The 14,856-nt window shown below is 44.8% G+C and overlaps 1 protein-coding gene across 9 annotated transcripts in view; it reads left to right on the forward strand.

The window, feature by feature from the left end:
- Window positions 1–10,355: 10,355 nt before the first annotated feature.
- LOC106590274 (microtubule-associated protein 4) overlaps window positions 10,356–14,856 on the forward strand; it is a 124,093-nt gene continuing 119,592 nt past the window's right edge. For all 9 annotated transcript variants that reach the window (XM_014181093.2, XM_014181095.2, XM_014181101.2 and 6 more), the window contains exon 1: window positions 10,356–10,473. The gene's annotated coding sequence lies outside the window, so the exon portion shown is untranslated. The remainder of the gene's footprint in view (window positions 10,474–14,856) is intronic.

Below are 14,856 nucleotides of genomic sequence, written 5' to 3' on the forward strand. Positions count from 1 at the left end.
AGAATGTGAAATGTCAGAATAATACACTGCTCAAAAAAATAAAGGGAACACTAAAATAACACATCCTAGATCTGAATGAATGAAATCATCTTATTAAATACTTTTTTCTTTACATAGTTGAATGTGCTGAGAACAAAATCACACAAAAATAATCAATGGAAATCCAATTTATTAACTCATGGAGGTCTGGATTTGGAGTCACACTCAAAATTAAAGTGGAAAACCACACTACAGGCTGATCCAACTTTGATGTAATGTCCTTAAAACAAGTCAAAATGAGGCTCAGTAGTGTGTGTGGCCTCCAAGCGCCTGTATGACCTCCCTACAACGCCTGGGCATGCTCCTGATGAGGTGGCGGATGGTCTCCTGAGGGATCTCCTCCCAGACCTGGACTAAAGCATCCGCCAACTCCTGGACAGTCTGTGGTGCAACGTGGCGTTGGTGGATGGAGCGAGACATGATGTCCCAGATGTGCTCAATTGGATTCAGGTCTGGGGAACAGGCGGGCCAGTCCATAGCATCAATGCCTTCCTCTTGCAGGAACTGCTGACACACCCCAGCCACATGAGGTCTAGCATTGTCTTGCATTAGGAGGAACCCAGGGCCAACCGCACCAGCATATGGTCTCACAAGGGGTCTGAGGATCTCATCTCGGTACCTAATGGCAGTCAGGCTACCTCTGGCGAGCACATGGAGGGCTGTGCGTCCCCCCAAAGAAATGCCACCCCACACCATGACTGACCCACCGCCAAACCAGTCATGCTGGAGGATGTTGCAGGCAGCAGAACGTTCTCCACGGCGTCTCCAGGCTGTCACGTCTGTCACATGTGCTCAGTGTGAACCTGCTTTAATCTGTGAAGAGCACAGGGCGCCAGTGGCGAATTTGCCAATCTTGGTGTTCTCTGGCAAATGCCAAACGTCCTGCACGGTGTTGGGCTGTAAGCACAACCCCCACCTGTGGACGTCGGGCCCTCATACCACCCTCATGGAGTCTGTTTCTGACCGTTTGAGCAAACACATGCACATTTGTGGCCTGCTGGAGGTCATTTTGCAGGGCTCTGGCAGTGCTCCTCCTGCTCCTCCTTGCACAAAGGCGGAGGTAGTGGTCCTGCTGCTGGGTTGTTGCCCTCCTACGGCCTCCTCCACGTCTCCTGATGTACTAGACTGTCTCCTGGTAGCGCCTCCATGCTCTGGACACTACGCTGACAGACACAGCAAACCTTCTTGCCACAGCTCGCATTGATGTGCCATCCTGGATGAGCTGCACTACCTGAGCCACTTGTGTGGGTTGTAGACTCCGTCTCATGCTACCACTAGAGTGAAAGCACCGCCAGCATCCAAAAGTGACCAAAACATCAGCCAGGAAACATAGGAACTGAGAAGTGGTCTGTGGTTACCACCTGCAGAACCACTCCTTTATTGGGGGTGGCTTGCTAATTGCCTATAATTTCCACCTGTTGTCTATTCCATTTGCACAACAGCATGTGAAATTTATTGTCAATCAGTATTGCTTCCTTAGTGGACAGTTTGATTTCACAGAAGTGTGATTGACTTGGAGTTATATTGTGTTGTTTAAGTGTTCCATTTATTTTTTTGAGCGGTATAGTAGAGAGAACGATTTATTTCAGCTTTTATTTCTTTCATCACATTCCCAGTGGGTCAGAAGTTTACATACACTCAATTAGTATTTGGTAGCATTGCCTTTAAATTGTGTAACTTGGGTCAAACATTTCAGGTAGCCTTCCACAAGCTTCCAACAATTAGTTGGGTGGATTTTGGCCCATTCCTCCTGACAGAGCTGGTGTAACTGAGTCAGGTTTGTAGGCCTCCTTGCTCGCACACGCTTTTTCAGTTCTGCCCACATATTTTCTATAGGATTGAGGTCAGGGCTTTGTGATGGCCACTCCAATACCTTGACTTTGTTGTCCTTAAGCCATTTTGCCACAACTTTGGAAGTATGCTTGGGGTCATTGTCCATTTGGAAGACTCATTTGCGACTAAGCTTTAACTTCCTGACTGATGTCTTGAGATGTTGCTTCAATATATCCACATAATTGTCCTCCCTCATGATGTAATCTACTTTGTGAAGTGCACCAGTGCCTCCTGCAGCAAAGCACCCCAACAACATGATGCTGCCACCCCTGTGCTTCACGTTTGGGATGGTGTTTTTCGGCTTGCAAGCATCCCCCTTTTTCCTCCTAACAGAGATGGTCATTATGGCCAAACAGTTCTAGTTTGTTTCATCAGACCAGAGGACATTTCTCCAAAAAGTACGATCTTTGTCCCCATGTGCAGTTGCAAACCGTAGTCTGGCTTTTTTATGGCAGTTTTGGATCAGTGGCTTCTTCCTTGCTGAGCGGCCTATCAGGATATGTCGATATAGGACTCGTTTCACTGTGGATAAAGATATTTTTGTACCCGTTTCCTCCAGCATCTTCACAAGGTCCTTTGCTGTTGTTCTGGGATTGATTTGCACTTTTCGCACCAAAGTACGTTCATCTCTAGGAGACAGAGTGGTTTGACCGCTTGCGTGGTCCCATGGTGTTTATTCGTCCTTACTATTGTTTGTACAGATGAACGTGGTACCTTCAGATATTTGGAAATTGTTCCCAAGCATGAATCAGACTTCTGGAGGTCAATCATTTTTTTCCTGAGGTCTTGGCTGATTTTGCGGGATTTTCCCATGATGTCAAGCAAAGAGGCACTGAGTTTGAAGGTAGGCCTTTAAATACATCCACAGGCACACCTCCAATTTACTCAAATTTTGTCAATTAGCATTTCAGAAGATTCTAAAGCCATGACATCATTTTCTGGAATTTTCCAAGCTGTTTAAAGGCACAGTCAACTTAGTGTATGTAAACTTCTGACCCACTGGAATTGTGAGACAGTGAATTATAAGTGAAATAATCTGTCTGTAAACAATTGTTGGAAAAATTACTTGTGTCAAGCACAAAGTAGATGTCCTAACCAACTTGCCAAAACTATACTTTGTTAACAAGAATTTTGTGGAGTGGTTGAAAAACGAGTTTTAATGACTCCATCCTAAGTCTATGTAAACTTTCGACTTCAACTGTAGCAAGCAACATAGGCTAACAAACATAAGCGTTATACTAGCCTACTTCATTACATGCATTATATTATACTCATAAAGAGATGACATAGCTACATACCTTTATCTTTTGCACGTTTCTCCTCTTCTTCTTTCCTCTTTTTCCTAAACTTGCCACCTGATGGCTTAGACTTTTTCTTATCTATTTGTGTTGATTTGGCACCCGAGCATCAATTCATTACCCATCCCCCAACACTGTCAACCAGGAGTCAAGACGAAACCAATTCACCCATCTACCAGACTGGTTTTATATTATTCTTAACGATTTCTCACAAACCAGAAAACAATGCAACAATATGTCTGTGAAACTATACACTACCATTCAAAAGTTTGGGGTCACTTAGAAATGTTTTTTGTCCATTAAAATAACATCAAATTCATCAGAAATACAGTGTAGACATTATTAATGTTGTAAATGACTATTGTAGCTGGAAACGGCGGATTTTTTATGGAATATCTACATAAGCGTACAGAGGCCCTTTATCAGCAACCATCACTCCTGTGTTGCAATGGCACGTTGTGTTAGCTAAACCATGTTTATCATTTTAAAAGGCTAATTGATCATTAGAAAATCCCTTTGCAAATATGTTTGCACAGCTAAAAACTGTTGTCCTGATTAAAGAAGCAATAAAACTGGCCTTCTTAAGACTAGTTGAGTATCTGGAGCATCAGCATTTGTGGGTTCGATTACAGGCTCAAAATGGCCAGAAACAAAGAACTTTCTTCTGAAACTCGTCAGACTATTCTTGTTCTGAGAAATGAAGGCTATTCCATGCGAGAAATTGCCAAGAAACTGAAGATCTCGTACAACGTTGTGTACTACTCCCTTCACAGAACAGCGCAAACTGGCTCTAACCAGAATAGAAAGAGGAGTGGGAGTCCCCGGTGCCAATCCGTAGCACTCACGTCTGTAGCCATGAAGTGCTTTGGAAGGCTGGTCATGGGTCACATCAACACCATTATCCCAGAAACCCTAGACCAACTCCAATTTGCATACCACCCCAACAGATCCACAGATGATGCAATCTCTGTTGCACTCCACACTGCCCTTTCCCACCTGGACAAAAGGAACACTTACGTGAGAATGCTATTCATTGACTACAGCTCAGCGTTCAACACCATAGTGCCCTCAAAGCTCATCACTAAGCTAAGGACCCTGGGACTAAACACCTCCCTCTGCAACTGGATCCTGGACTCCCTGATGGGCCGCCCCCAGGTGGTAAGGGTAGGTAACAACACATCTGCCACGCTGATCCTCAACACGGGGGCCCCCTCAGGGGTGCGTGCTCAGTCCCCTCCTGTACTCCCTGTTCACCCATGACTGCATGGCCTGGCACAACTCCAACACCATCTTTAAGTTTGCCGACGACACAACAGTGGTAGGCCTGATCACTGGCAACTATGAGACAACCTATAGGGAGGAGGTCAGAGACCTGACAGTGTGGTGCCAGGATAACAACCTATCCCTCAACATGTATCAAGACAAAGGAGATGATTGTGGACTACAGGAAAAAGAGGACCGAGCACGCCCCCATTCTCATTGATGGGGCTGTAGTGGAGCAGGTTGAGCACTTCAAGTTCCTTGGTGTCCACATCACCAACAAACTACCATGGTCCAAACACACCAAGACAGTCGTGAAGAGGGCACGACAACGCCTATTCCCCCTCTGAAAAGATTTGGGCATGGGTCCTCAGATCCTCAAAAAAGTTATACAGCTGCACCATTGAGAGCATCCTGACTGGTTGCATCATTGCCTGGTATGGCAACTGCTCGGCCTCCGATCGCAAAGCACTACAGAGGGTAGTGCGTACGGACCAGTACATCACTGGGGCCAAGCGTTTTGACATCCAGGACCTATTACTAGGCGGTGTCAGAGGAAGGCCCAAAAAATTGTCGAACACTCTAGTCACCCAAGTCATAGGCTGTTCTCTCTGCTACCGCATGGCAAGCAGTACCGGAGGACCAAGTCTATGACCACAAGGCTCCTTAACAGCCACTACCCCCAAGGCATAAGACTGCAGAACAATTAATCAAATGGCCACCCGAACAATTTACATTGACCCCCCCACTTTGTTTTTACACTGCTGCTACTCGCTGTTTATTATCGATTGCATAGACACTTTACATATTACCTTGACTAACCTGTACCCCGCACATTGAATCGGTACCGGTACCCCCTGTATATAGCCTCGTTATTGTTATGTAATTTTACTTTTTCATTTTATAAAATTTTTTTACTTTAGTTTATTTAGTCTATTTCTTAACTCTATTTCTTGAACTGCATTGTTGGTCTAGGGCTTATCAGCATTTCACAGTATTTCACAGCATTTGACATGCGGCGCATGTGACAAATACAATTTGATTTGATTGTCTTGCGCCAAGCTACGATTTAATGTTTTTTTGATGAGATTACATTTTGTTACTTTCACGAGGTTGGAGTAATAACATATTCAGCTACTTAAGACAATGGCTCAAATCCAGTGGGGAAAAATGTGCCCAATTGTCATACTTCAGTAAAAGTAAAATGACTCAAGTAAAAGTGAAAGTCAACCAGCAAAATCCTACTTGAGTAAAAGTCTAAAAGTATTTGGTTTTAAATATACTTAAGTATCAAAAGGTTCCCTTGGAGAGTTCATCAATGAGCTTGACGCCTTGATAAGTTCCTTTCCTGAGGATGGCTCACCCCTCACAGTTCTGGGTGACTTTAACCTCCCTACGTCTACATTTGACTCATTTCTCTCTGCCTCCTTCTTTCCACTCCTCTCCTCTTTTGATCTCACCCTCTCACCGTCCCCCCTACTCACAAGGCAGGCAATACGCTTGACCTCATCTTCACTAGATGCTGTTCTTCTACTAATCTCACTGCAACTCCCCTCCAAGTCTCCGATCACTACCTTGTATCCTTTTCCCTCTCGCTCTCCTCCAACACTACTCACTCTGCCCCTACTCAGATGGTATTGCGCCGTCGCAACCTTCGCTCTCTCTCTCCTGCTACTCTCTCCTCTTCCATCCTATCATCTCTTCCCTCTGCTCAATCCTTCTCCAACCAATCTCCTGATTCTGCCTCCTCAACCCTCCTCTCCTCCCTTTCTGCATCCTTTGACTCTCTATGTCCCCTAACCTCCCGACCGGCTCGGTCCTCCCCTCCTGCTCCGTGGCTTGACGACTCATTGCATGCTCACAGAACAGGGCTCCGGGCAGCCAAGCGGAAATGGAGGAAAACTAGCCTCCCTGCGGACCTGGCATCTTTTCACTCCCTCCTCTCTACATTTTCCTCCTCTGTTTCTGCTGCTAAAGCCACTTTCTACCACTCTAACTTCCAAGCATCTGCCTCTAACCCTAGGAAGCTCTTTGCCACCTTCTCCTCCCTCCTGAATCCTCCTCCCCCTCCCCCCCTCCTCCCTCTCTGCGGATGACTTCATCAACCATTTTGAAAAGAAGGTCGACGACATCCGATCCTCGTTTGTTAAAACAAACGACACCGCTGGTCCTGCTCACATTGCCCTACCCTATGCTTTGACCTCTTTCTCCCCTATCTCTCCAGATGAAATCTTGCGTCTTGTGACGGCCGGCTGCCCAACAACCTGCCCGCTTGACCCTATCCCCTCCTCTCTTCTCCAGACCATTTCCGGAGACCTTCTCCCTTACCTCGCTCATCAACTCATCCTTGACCGCTGGCTACGTCCCTTCCGTCTTCAAGAGAGCAAGAGTTGCACCCCTTCTCAAAAAACCTACACTCGATCCCTCCGATGTCAACAACTACAGACCAGTATCCCTTCTTTCTTTTCTCTCCAAAACTCTTGAACGTGCCGTCCTTGGCCAGCTCTCCTGCTATCTCTCTCAGAATGACCTTCTTGATCCAAATCAGTCAGGATTCAAGGCTGGTCATTCAACTGCTCTTCTCTGTGTCACGGAGGCTCTCCGCACTGCTAAAGCTAACTCTCTCTCCTCTGCTCTCATCCTTCTAGACCTATCTGCTGCCTTTGATACTGTGAACCATCAGATCCTCCTCTCCACCCTCTCCGAGTTGGGTATCTACGGCGCGGCTCACTCTTGGATTGCGTCCTACCTGACAGGTCGCTCCTACCAGGTGGCGTGGCGAGAATCCGTCTCCGCACCACGTGCTCTCACCACTGGTGTCCACCAGGGCTCAGTTCTAGGCCCTCTCCTATTCTCGCTATACACCAAGTCACTTGGCTCTGTCATATCCTCACATGGTCTCTCCCATCATTGCTATGCAGACGACACACAATTAATCTTCTCCTTTCCCCCTTCTGATAACCAGGTGGCGAATCGCATCTCTGCATGTCTGGCAGACATATCAGTGTGGATGACGGATCACCACTTCAAGCTGAACCTCGGCAAGACGGAGCTGCTCTTCCTCCCGGGGAAGGACTGCCCTTTCCATGATCTCGCCATCACGGTGGACAACTCCATTGTGTCCTCCTCCCAGAGTGCTAAGAGCCTCGGCGTGACCCTGGACAACACCCTGTCGTTCTCCGCTAACATCAAGGCGGTGACCCGATCCTGTAGGTTCATGCTATACAACATTCGCAGAGTACGACCCTGCCTTACACAGGAAGCGGCGCAGGTCCTAATCCAGGCACTTGTCATCTCCCGTCTGGATTACTGCAACTCCCTGTTGGCGGGGCTCCCTGCCTGTGCCATTAAACCCCTACAACTCATCCAGAATGCCGCAGCCCGTCTGGTGTTCAACCTTCCCAAGTTCTATCACGTCACCCCGCTCCTCCGCACACTCCACTGGCTTCCAGTTGAAGCTCGCATCTGCTACAAGACCATGGTGCTTGCCTACGGAGCTGTGAGGGGAACGGCACCTCCGTACCTTCAGGCTCTGATCAGGCCCTACACCCAAACAAGGGCACTGCGTTCATCCACCTCTGGCCTGCTGGCCCCCCTACCTCTGCGGAAGCACAGTTCCCGCTCAGCCCAGTCAAAATTGTTCTCTGCTCTGGCACCCCAATAGTGGAACAAGCTCCCTCACGACGCCAGGACAGCGGAGTCAATCACCACCTTCCGTAGACACCTGAAAGGAATGGACACCTCTTTAAGGAATACCTGGGATAGGATAAAGTAATCCTTCTAACCCCCCCAAAAAAAGATATAGATGTACTATTGTAAAGTGGTTGTTCCACTGGATATCATAAGGTGAATGCACCAATTTGTAAGTCGCTCTGGATAAGAGCGTCTGCTAAATGACGTAAATGTAAATGTAAATAATTTCAAATTCCTTACATTTAGAAAACCATAAATTTTTAATTTATGGATAAATGAAATCATTCAAAATGCAGCGAGTACTTTTGTTGTCAGAGAAAATATATGGAGTACAAAGTACATCATTTTCATTAGGAATGTAGTGAAGTTAAAGTATAAAGTTGTCAAAAATATAAATAGTAAAGTACAGATGAGATACCTAAAAATGTTTTTTCTTAGGTAGTACTTTCAAGTATTTAAAAAAAAATTATTAAGTACTTTAGATTTTAAGAAAATGAGCAACTAAGTAATCATTTTTTACTTCTCCCATTTACTTCCCAAACCCCTGTTTGTTCTGCTTCGCTAAGCGTTGGGCCTCTGGGTTTAGAAACACTCTGGTGACATTGCGGCCATCTCCATTTTGAAGTAGTCCATTTTCTTCATCTGCTACTTCTATGAGATGGTAAACAAACCAAAAGGGTGCCTACTGTCACCTGGAGTGTGTTGTTTGAACAGGTATAAAGCCAAGGTTGGTGATTTTCTGCCACCTGCAGTAATGGAATGCTTGCTAATGAGTATAATCAATTGGCTGATCCCTCCTGATGACCTGGGTGGAATTATGCGATCCTTTCCAAAGCCATGGGAAGTACCACCTCTATCTATCTCTGTGTCCACCACTGAAAGGTGAGCTTTTGGCCATGGGATGGCGACATTGTATAATTTAAAAAGGGTTGAAACAGTAACTGAAATTGTTTCCATACTCGGTGATACAATGTTAATGAGTAGTTACAGTTAAACACTGAAACATTACTTTCTTTTACAAAGTAATGCAGTAACTTAGTGTCAGGGTAAGTTATGGTACTTTTCTGTGCATTTTTGGAAACATGTTTTATAGCAATAACTGCCATTTACAATATTTCTACAGCTTATAAAGGATATTATGATTTGGTAATTCCAACAGCCAACACTGCTCATTAAATCGAATAATAAGATTAGGCCTATGCTATAGCCTAGCAAGCCCATAGGCCTGATGAATAATGCACTTTTTTATGCATTCGAATTTAAAACTTGCATCGTCACACCACACAATTGGCTTGTTTGAGTGGTAAGGCTGATAAAGCAACCAACTGCAGATGAAAGTCGAGGAGTGAATTCGGGGAGGTGGATCTACGAGAGCCAAACGTCGAACAATGATTTGGTTTTCCAACAAGCATGGCTCAATGCAACATTGCAATGTTGCCATTGTTTATCAAAGTGTTTCTTTGAAATGTTGAAATAAATATGTATCCAACCTCCATATCACACACTGTAAATATACGTGCTAAGGCTTACATTGTACTATTAATCGGAGAGTAGGACTCAAACATAACATTCACTTATACACTGTTTAGATATGAATTGCGGGCTTCCTGTTTCAGTAACGTCTTTGGTCACGTTCGCGGCAATCAAACAAAAACACGAATGATTGGTTGACAATTAGAGCCTCCCACAATGCAGGCGATGGCTCCAAGTTGCAGCTGGTGAGGAGCAACTACATAAAATTGCATTTGAAACTTCATGACCTTTGATCATAGGGTTGTTGTAACATTTATGTAGGCGACATGTCGGCGCAAGTCAGACATGTTTTTACCCCCATAATGTAACACAATTTGAAAGGCAGTGAGCACCGACTTGATAAAAGTGATCCGCTCCAACGCGCCCATAACGATTGATATATGATCTAGCCATGGAGACTATCCTCCGGCGACATTCTGACGTTTTAGTCGGGTTGCGTGATATTCTTCAATGGCCGTTCTTCTTATGGTTGCCTATTGGGCCAATACAGTCCCGTAAAAGGCGTCAAACTTACTCATTGTACGTTATGGTTGTCTATCAAAGTAAATTACAGTACCTAAGAAAACCGTCAGGGCGTTCGCTTGTAAAATACGAAGCTGTGATTGGAGGTAGCGTCTGTCAAAACGACATTTTCGCCTTTATCATTGGATGAAATTTCAGTCAGTTGATATTTTTGGATTTTGATTGGAGGAAACTGTCTGTGGGCGGTAATGTTTCCCTGCGGTCACTGAAGCGCAGTACGGGAGGGCGGATCATCATCGTGGTGGCAGCTACACTCGGAGACTCCCGACAAACTGTCAAAAATATTCAGCAAACGGTGAGTCAACTCAAAATAAACACATCCTTTTATTGGGCAAATCGTCTAGGTACCTCGGGTTACGGCTATCGTGTTGTTCTGATGTGGTTTGTTGATTTATCAGTGAAGAAGGGACGGTGATTTTGGATGAGAAATACGCACGTTACGCATCATAGCAAGAAGTGCATGGGTGAAGTCGCAGTGTCACACCCGAGTGTCACAGCGCAGGAGCTATGGCTGTTCGCAAAGTTATGCAAGCTTGACTGTGTGTGTGTGTGTGTGTGTGTGTGTGTGTGTGTGTGTGTGTGTGTGGCCATAACGTCATTCAATTAGGGCTAAGCAACTGCGCACATGGTTCCTATTCGTATAAGCCTTTATAAAGTGCAATTCAATTCTTCATGTTATGGGAGTGTTTTTTGTTTTGTTTGGGGGGGCTTCAGCTCAGTCGGGGACCTCCAGCTCAGTCGGGACCTCCCGCAGAGCTTCTTCAAATCCGACTGTTGACAAATGTGAACTTTGAATACACTGTTACAACATTGTAACATTTGGATCATTTCGATGTTACGGTTTTCTGTTTTGACTGTACAGCCGAAGTAACATGTAGTTATAATTTCCTATAAGGCTAGAATAGGCTACGTGTTATGCTCTGATTTACCTAGCGGATTAAACTCAACGATTTATGATGGAGTTGAGCGGCGACTAGTGTGGATTTTTATACGTTTTTATAAAGTTGTTATTAAAAAAACTAGCCCGCAATTACACAGAATAATCTCGTGTTTAATTGCGGATTTTTCTTTGGGTGTTGAAATCTGTATTTTCTAAAATAAAAACCCACACAAGTAGCCCGCTCAACTACATCATAAATCTTGGAGTTGAGTTTATAGGCTATGATTTAGTGAATATAATCTCCAAAGCAACCTTCAGGACTACTACACAGCAGCTGAGATATTGCACTGTAGCCAGAAAGCTGTTTATCTTGAACATGTGCTGTCTGCTTAGAGCAGTTATTGACAATTATATCTTTCACTGCCATGTGTTTCAAAGTGCAGTCTGTAGGCCTATCCATGAAAAGGAACATGTATCCTCTGCCAACTGGCCACCCCATTGCATCACATTACTGTAAACACCGAGTTACTTTCTCTCAGCATTGGGCTGATTTGATTTCTGTACACTATTATCAGCCCCTAGGCCTCTTGTGCTGCCATACCTCCTCGATATTGATGATAGGAATGATAAGAGGAAGAGCAGAGAGAGGATTATTCTTGTTATTAGAGAGGAGTGTGGATCCTGCAGGAGATTACTGGACAATCCTCCCCAGATTACTACATGCAGGAATCAGAGGTGGGTCTATCTAACCCAGCGGTGGCTTCATTACTGGCTATATTCTGTCTGATTGTCAGATGATATATTTTACCTATAGAAATATGCTAGAAACATGCAGGTGAGGGTAACACTATACATTAAGATGCTCTTATACCTATGAGTGATGCTGTAATTACTACAGTAATAATGTTGTTGTTGTTAGTAATTATAGTATTATTACAGAATAGCAACGTTAATGTAAAGCGTTACTTAGAGCGGCAGGTAGCCTATCAGTTAGAGTGTTAGGCCAGTAGCCGACAAGGTGAAAAATCTGCCGACGTGCCCTTGAGCAAGGCACTTAACCCTAATTTGCTCCAGGTGCGCCGTACTACTATGGCTGACCCTGTAAAACATCACATTTCACTGGACCTATCCGGTGTATGTGACAATAAAAAGCATATTTACCTTAATTGTGCATATGTTTTATCCCTTTCTTTGGCACCGCTGCAGTTAGAGACATTTCCGTCACGAATCCACACGCTCCTATCAGACCAAATTTGCCAAATGAGGTGGAGGCCTCATCTACTCTGCGTGTGTGTGTGTGGGTTTCCATTTCTTTGTCTCGTGGCCCATGCTAGCTTGTAGCATACCTGAGCTAAGAGGGGAAGTATGTTAGGCTGTGGATTAGTCATGCAGACATGCACTCGTTGATGTTTTCGTATCCCAAAAGATAACTTCTGGATTTGTGTCCTGACCTGGAATGTTTCCACTAGGATTACTGTGTCATATGTCAAATATGTCAAAATGAAAGTAGCCTATCTAGCCGGCCCTGGGTAAAAGTCTGCTAATCATTAGTGACCTTTGGTTAGGTCGTTAGAGGTTTCTATTGGCCAACCTAGTTTGTCCTCATGCCAACTGTGTAGTTTCATGCATCCCCTTCTCCTAGTGCAACAATTCAAACAGTGGTGATTTCATTAACCATGCTCACGTTGTTGTCAAAACATTGTAGATATCTATTTGTGGTTGAAACTACCCATTTTATTGTCCTATTTGGTCTCTGTCCCAGTGCATGTTACTGTAATAACTCGTTCAGCTTCTAGCAGGCAACCTGGAAGCTACAAAGTAATCACTACATCGAGGCAGCACAATAGAATGGAATGTATTTATTCAGAAACACATCTAGTGGATTGTGGAAGCTTTGGTTTGGAATGTATTTATTCAGAAACACATCTAGTGGATTGTGGAAGCTTTGGTTTGGAATGTATTTATTCAGAAACACATCTAGTGGATTGTGGAAGCTTTGGTTTGGAATGTATTTATTCAGAAACACATCTAGTGGATTGTGGAAGCTTTGGTTTGGAATGCTACAAGGAGGAGACTCAGACAGAGAGAGGAATCTTAAGGTCACAGCGCACGTTCACTGCAAAGGGCAAAAGTGACAAGAAATGTTAGCTTTGGGGTGGAGAAACTAACCTTTTACGGCTGTCAGTCGAGAGTGTCTACATGCCTCAAGAAGAAGAAAATCTAAAACACAAACAAAACTTTGGGGAAAATTCCTCCGGTGGATTTGTAATGTCTATCACAAGCTAGGTTTTTTTCTACATCATGCCCTGCAAAGGGGAATGCTTACACACGGCATGCCGTACTACACTCTCTGGAGTTAAAATGTAACGAAATGAGCCCCTAAAGCTCGACAGCACTGTTGGGAAACGTACCAAGTCCGTGTTAAAATGATCTACAACTTTCATTCTTTTAAAATCAGAAGTGAAAGGACTATAGCAATAAAATGAAGGCTACCTCAATAGAGACCGATGTGCATAGTGTGCAGTGACACCGATCTTTAGATAAAATCCTTTTAGACGAGCTCCAACTACACGCATGGGACACATTTTCAATATGCACTAAAACCCTTGTGTGCTTGGATTATTACACAAGGGCGGTTATTACCAACCAACTGAATTAAATTGAGGTTATCAGGAAGGGTACGAATTGATGAACGAGCATACTAGGTGAGAGGGGCCCCCAGTCTAGCCAGCGAGCAAATAGGGGAAACCAATTGAGTAGAACTAAGCACTCTCAATTCCTCTCCACTCTTCCTCACTCTGCTAATCTGGTCTGATCTGTGTCTCCCATCCCTGTGGCTGCTGCTGCTCACCATGACTGCTAGCCTGGCCTGGATGACCCATCTGAAGTGGGGGTGCGCTTTTCTATAGAACCCTTGGCAGCGTGTGTTGCGGCAGAGATAGGAAGTCAAGCCACAGTAACTTTAGACCTAGAGAGGCCTGGTCAACCACAGAGAGACAGGTCCTCTTAAAGAGCCTGTCAATGGAGTTTGGGTCTATGGGAAGCCTGGGAAATCAATCACCCATTTCTTCAGTATTTTCAAGCGATGTAGTATTTTTTTGCCCCTCAACAAACCACCATTGCAGCCATCATGGGAGTGGCTGTCCTCAGAGAGCATGCGTGATGCTGTGCGGTCCAGTAGGGGCACTACAGCTCACACTAGGCCAGACAGAGGACAGGGATGGGTCTGGGCCTGTGATGGGATATCAGGCGGTGTCGGTACCAAACAGAGGCTGTAGGGCTTAGGGAGTTAGCGTGACTGTCTTCACTCCTGATCGCTGTATCACGGTGTGGTGTAACCCAGCCTCCTACCTCTGCCCCAAGCCACCGATCGTCATGACAACCAGGACACTGTCATTATTGCTGTTGGCCCAATCTGGAGTTGATAGGATCGATTATCCATAATGCAATTACAGCAGCCTTGTTTCTTATCCGTCCGGTCAGTCTGGCATCCGTGAGCAGGGATCGATACTAAGGCCGCCTGCTTTTATGGCCACTAACAGGACAGTTACCTGTGAATGTGAATATAGGCATAAACTGTTATATACTGTTACATCTATCTATATGGACAGTTTATCCCTGTGTAATAGTTACTGTTTTGGCCTATTGGGTAGTTTGAATAGTTTCACTTACTTCTACAATCGTGTGTGATAATAAGTCGACTTTTTGTGGGCACATGCTCAAAGGCGATACGTCATTGACAGGGAGAAGATGTCCTAAGCCTGAGGACAGGACTGTGTCTCCCTATAAAAGCACCAA

The sequence above is a fragment of the Salmo salar genome, chromosome ssa29, assembly GCF_905237065.1.
Source record: "Salmo salar chromosome ssa29, Ssal_v3.1, whole genome shotgun sequence".
Taxonomy (NCBI): domain Eukaryota; kingdom Metazoa; phylum Chordata; class Actinopteri; order Salmoniformes; family Salmonidae; genus Salmo; species Salmo salar.